This window comes from Musca vetustissima, unplaced genomic scaffold, assembly GCF_032173495.1.
Source record: "Musca vetustissima isolate MV318-11 ecotype Yass unplaced genomic scaffold, APGP_CSIRO_Mvet_v1 utg320, whole genome shotgun sequence".
In the NCBI taxonomy this organism is placed as follows: Eukaryota; Metazoa; Arthropoda; class Insecta; order Diptera; family Muscidae; genus Musca; species Musca vetustissima.
The window spans coordinates 419,205-425,243 of NW_026875384.1; the positions used below are offsets into that span (position 1 = coordinate 419,205).

At 29.3% G+C, this 6,039-nt stretch overlaps 1 protein-coding gene across 3 annotated transcripts in view; it reads left to right on the top strand.

Moving 5' to 3' along the window:
* LOC133337840 (small ribosomal subunit protein eS21) overlaps positions 1 to 6,039 on the top strand; it is a 378,405-nt gene that overhangs the window by 346,853 nt on the left and 25,513 nt on the right. The window lies entirely within an intron of this gene.

A 6,039-nucleotide genomic window follows, 5' to 3' on the forward strand; every position in this document is an offset into this window, starting at 1 on the left:
GCTCAATAAGGAGGCAGGAGTCCAATATTTAAAATAGATGTGGCATTAATATTACGTCCGTAAAATATTTAGCTTATAGTCCTTATTGAAATATTTTTTAAAAAATCCACGTCTCTTTGTCGGATATTCCTTATTGCAATATTCTTTAAAAAATTAACACCTCTTTGTCGGATAGTCCTTATTGAAATATTTTTTAAAAAATCCACGCCTCTTTGGCAGATAGTCCTTATTGAAATTTTCTTTTAAAATCCACGCCTCTTTGTCGGATAGTCCTTATTAAAATATTCTTTAAAAAATCCACGCCTCTTTGTCGGATAGTCCTTATTAAAATATTCTTTAAAAAATCCACGCCTCTTTGTTGGATAGTCGTCCTTATTGAAATTTTCTTTTAAAATCCACGCCTCTTTGTCGGATAGTCCTTATTAAAATATTCTTTAAAAAATCCACGCCTCTTTGTTGGATAGTCGTCCTTATTGAAATATTCTTTAAAAAATCCACGCCTCTTTGTCGGATAGTCCTTATTGAAATATTCTTTAAAAAATCCACGCCTCTTTGTCGGATAGTCCTTATTGAAATATTCTTTAAAAAATCCACGCCTTTTTGTCGGATAGTCCTTATTGAAATATTCTTTAAAAAATCCAAAATCCTGAATCTTTTTCAAACCCCTAATATCACATTCTACATATGCATACATACAACTGGCTTAATTGTTTACTGTGGTCAACTGTGACATGAAAAAGGTCTGCTGTTGGGTGGTATTTTCCAAACTGAAACAGCAACAACAACCACATGCTTGCAAAACTTATTTCATATGAATGCAAATCTAAAAAGCAGTACTTTACAAATATCGCATTAGTTATCCTACTATCTATTGACAACTACACTACAACAACAACAATAATCAGCTATGGCCAATGTTGGTTGTCGTCTAATACACATTGAAATGAAATCACTTCCAGTCCATTGGGAAAATAAAATATCGAAAATGAAACAATTTTGCCAAACACATTAGCAAAATATCCCAATGGAATTGAAATGACATCAATGATCGATTCTTTTTTTTTTTTTGCCATTTCATTTTGTAATGGTCACACGTGTTAGCAAAAATAAAAACTTTCCACCTCAGTTCCTAGGCATGCCATAAAATAGTAAGTTACGGTTCCTGACCTGCTTCGATTTTTTTTTTCTATTTTTGTGTGTGTATGTTTGTGCGTATTTTTTTCTCTCTTTGTCAAATTAGCAAAGTCATTTTGTTGTGCTGCTGCTGCAAATAAAAAATGTCTCTAGGATAATCAGTAGACACCTTTTTGGCACATGATTAAAATTCATGACAACATCCACCTGCCGTTCAGGCCATTACACCATTTCGACCTTTTTCTTATTCGGAATGCATAAATATGGCTGCAGATTACCCTGTTGATATGTTAAGTGGCAATATAAAGGTCTGAAGTGTCTCACTTATTGCGAAATGAAAGAATGAACAATGAATGAATCGAGGCAAATTAAAATATTGGAGACAAATTTTGAAAAGGGGAGAGATAGTCAAAATGTTGTTGGCTTTAAAATATACTCAAGATTTTTGTATAAAGTTATGAAAGTCAGTCTTAGTGTTTAGTTATCCTAAACAGTAAGACTGAGACTCATATTTTTAGTTAGGTTTGATCTGGGTCTGGGTATTCGTGCTAGATAGGTTCCATTATTAATAATAATTTTACGATTTGGTTATTTTTAGACCCAACCAGATACTCCATTCGCTTCACTTGATATTTAAAGATTTTAAATTTAAAAAACCCTGTACATATTTAGATCTAAAATCTCTCGACTTCCGAACCGAACATATCTACCTGTACATTCGCATATATGCACCATGCTTTAAAATGCACAGTATTTTATCCTCCTGAATATTCGTTTCCATCCTGTTACTAACCAGATTTGCAATTTCTGCTAATAATCGGATTTAAAATCAACCCTATTTTACAAGAAAATTTCTTTAACATAATATTCAAAGTTCAATTCAATTCATGTGTATCTTGAAATTTTGTAATTTTTATTTAAATAATAATTAAAATGTTGTTTGCAATATTTGTTCAAATGTTTGTGTGTGTGTGTATTTACATAATTCGGCATCAAATGCAGAGCATACATTTTTGTGTGTTGTAAGTCTACTAATTAAATAATAATTTCCTTTAGCATTTATTTTTAAATCCAACCAAATTTCCGGTTAATTAAGAAACTTTATTTTTCACATTTCCCTTGGCAGAATATGCAAATGAACTAAGCTAATACATACATACATATTTGAAGGTATACACAATGTACATACATTACCTATATATTGTGCACACAATGACCGACAAATATAGATGTGAATGTCATATATGATACTGGATGGGAATTGGAGACACGGAAACAATTTAATTTTAAAGTTGGTGTAAAATATTCTATGATTAATCAAATATTGATCAGGAGGGTCAGAGAATGATCCTGACGCTCAGAGATTGTTCCGGGCGGTCAGAGACTAGGAAAAAGGACACAATCAATTAATTATATTATATCCAAAAAAGTATACTTATTATAACCTCGAGAATGCAAACACAGAACAAACCAACATGACCTTAGAAATTCTCTCTCTCCCCCTTTGTTTTTCTCCATGTATACAAATATAAAAATCTATGTTTGGCCAATATTGTGTCCTCAAAAATATTAAATAATAAAAGAGGCAATATATTTGCTCTTGCATCTGTTGCAGATCTAAATGTTGTATATACTTCGTGTTGTTGTTTCATGATGATGTCTAAACGTGTTAGAAGAATGTGTTCATTTCCATTCCAACATTGTGGAACAACTGATGAACACACAACGTACAGATTTTAATGAAATTTTTCAGATATGTGTGTTGACAAACAAACACATTTTGACAAATAATTTACATGAGTGTGGGGCGGTTGTCAAAATCCTATGATATCTAAACTGATGCAAACATGTTCACTATTTGATGAAGTAATTTCACAATTCGTTTACATCATTACATACATGTTTACATTTGTTGTTAATCGATTTAGATTTAAACATTTTTATTTTACCAATTTGAATATATTTTCATCCTATTAATGCACAAAAAAACAAGGGACTATAGGTCTCTTAATAAAATTTTGCAAATTTTAATTTTCGGAGAGGTAATTTTAACTAATATAATAATCCCGATTTAGCCACAAATCCGAATTTTGACCAGGTGATAAAATTACAAAAAATTTTAATGGCTGCCTTTATTGAAAAATGTTAGTTAAAAACAAGTTTGATGGCTAAAACCAAAGCAACTAAAATTGTAAACTTGGTTTTTCTGGTTTTGGATCGGGTACTTTATTCACTTTTAAAAAACAAAAGCATAAATGCAAAATTCAATTTGTCTCAAATTATTGCTTGGACAAAATTATTATTATTGCCAATTAGTGCCTGGACTAAAGCAACTCTATAGTAAAAACAAATGAACTCTGAAATTTATTTGTACCGTTATGTTTTTGTTTCTACATATATTTCGATGCTTAATTAGGCTTTTAAATGTATTTTATTACAATGACATGTGTGTTTTCTATTTTGACTTACTGCAAAAAACATGAAAATCACAAGGTACAAATACCGTACACCGATGAAACAGCTAACTACCAGTGATTTTGAAAATAATTTATCACAAAAATTATTTTGGAAAAATATTCCATAAATAAATTTGTGTTTTCTCAAAATATAAGTTAGTTTTATGTAACTACACGAGGACGGCTCGGAAACTTCTTAGCCTATCAAGGAAAGAGAATAGTTAGTTTTTCATTCTTCAATATAATCTCCTAGAACTTCAATACTCTTAGTCCAAATTTTTGTACCAATTCTATCCCTTTATGAAAATAGTTTTCCTCAAGGTCTTGAAAATAGTGGTTTACAACTGTAATTGCATCTTCATTTGAGGTAAAATGCTTCTTCCCAAATCTAAGAAGAAGTAGTAATTGGTCCAAAAGTTTGCAATAGTACTCTGAATTTATAGATAGTCAATCAATAAAATACCTTTGAAGTTCCAAAAACCGTTGCCATAACCTTACTTACTTACCTTACATACTTTTTTATGTAAATATTTAATGACGGCACGCATTTCAAATATTTCCATTGTAAAAAAATTGCGGATGCGTCTTTTTTGAACACATGTTATATATGAAGGAGTTGCCAGATCGAAACTAATTTTAATATGTGTTCATGACAGAGATGGGAGTTTCCAAAACACTTAACTTCTTTCTGATTATACCGCCCTTTTTGTGGCTAAGAAGTTTCCCAAATGTCCTCGTAATGGTGAATTTGTATGTGAAAGCTTCACTTTCACACTCCAAAATAGTAAAGGCGATTCGTCTGGAAGTTGTTAACTAATGTCGAAATACTAGCATTAGATTATTCTAAAACTCCATTTTATTTTGTATGTAGGGTAAGTGCTCCTAATGTCGACATGTACCAATAGTCGGCATCTGTTGTATATAACTTCAAATAATTAAAAATTCCTACGACCATATATGAAAAATACATTGAATAATTTTCAATAATATTACAACGAATCTCTGTGTTAAATTTCATCTAGCTAAGTACACATATTCAGCCAAAATTTAGCATTTTGTTAAGCATTCATGTTTCTTAAGAAAAAATGGTGGATATAACGATTTTAAAAGACTTGTAACTACATTATAATTATGTACATTCCGCAATTGTAAAGAAGATATAGAAGAGCACTTTAGAATTTAAAATTATTAAAAAATATTTATAATTATGGTATTTTTATTGATGCCGTCCTTAAGAACAACATTTTTCAAGGTTTTCCTACATTCCTATATACATGTACTCTAAATACCGATTAATTTGTAAAAATTCAGTTTTGAGTGGTTTAACATAATAGAATACATGGCTTTAATCTTGAATTGGTTTAACCCCTAAAATGCGTAATTTAGCCATGCCGAAAATTGGATAACAGGTTTCTCAAAGTCCATATTTTATTATTGTAATATTTTAATGAATAAATTATTTTATATAACTTTTTCAATGCAACACCGATAATAATGATTTTTTAATGTAAATAACAGAAAAAAACGAAATTTCGAAACAGATGAACCTTAATATGGTGGAAACATGCTCTCGGGGTTATGAAGCTATATAAGCTATTTAATTGCTATTTTTAATGAATAAATAATAAAAAAATGTATAGTCTTGAACTGTGTATGATTAGTATACTTAATAGCGCATACTTTTAGGCGCAAAGGTATATGCATTAGATTTATGTTTTTGGCAACACTAAACACATAGTAACGCCATCTTTTGATTTGTAAAATCCAATTCTTTGTAAAAACAGCCCTGTACCCTAATCTAGTAAAAAAACAGCCAAATGTATGGGACAACCAGTACTGAACGACAGGTTGAGTTTATCAATCTCACTGACAAACAATTTCAGCTAAATTATATTAAATACAGCTAAATACATATTTGAGTTCACTGTAAATATATGTTATTAGTATATAAAAATACCTAAAATATCAGAAAAACTCGACGATGGTAAACTTGCTAGAATTTGACAAAAAATGTTGTCATTCTTCGTTCAAAGTCTTAAAAAATATTGCAATTTTTTTTAATAATGATATTGCTACCATATTCTTATTCCAAAATAAATAAATAAATCGATGTATTTTTAAATTTGCAAATTTTATTAAATTAATTTTGATAGTTGTTGTTTTTTTATGAAATAATTATTGATAATAAATATTTTTTTATAAATACAATAAATATGTATATATGTATAATTAATAAAAATTTACAATAGGATTTTGATTTAAGTTAAACTTAAAAAAGAGGATTGGTTCAGATCAATTAGTAGTGTACTTCTTAAATTTTTAATATAATAATAAATTATGTTAGGAGGAATATTGCACAAGTTCAACAATTGCTTTATTATTTCATTAAGTTGTCAACAATTCATTTTTTAGTATTTATTTTTTTTTTTTTTTAATTTTCTTGCTATTG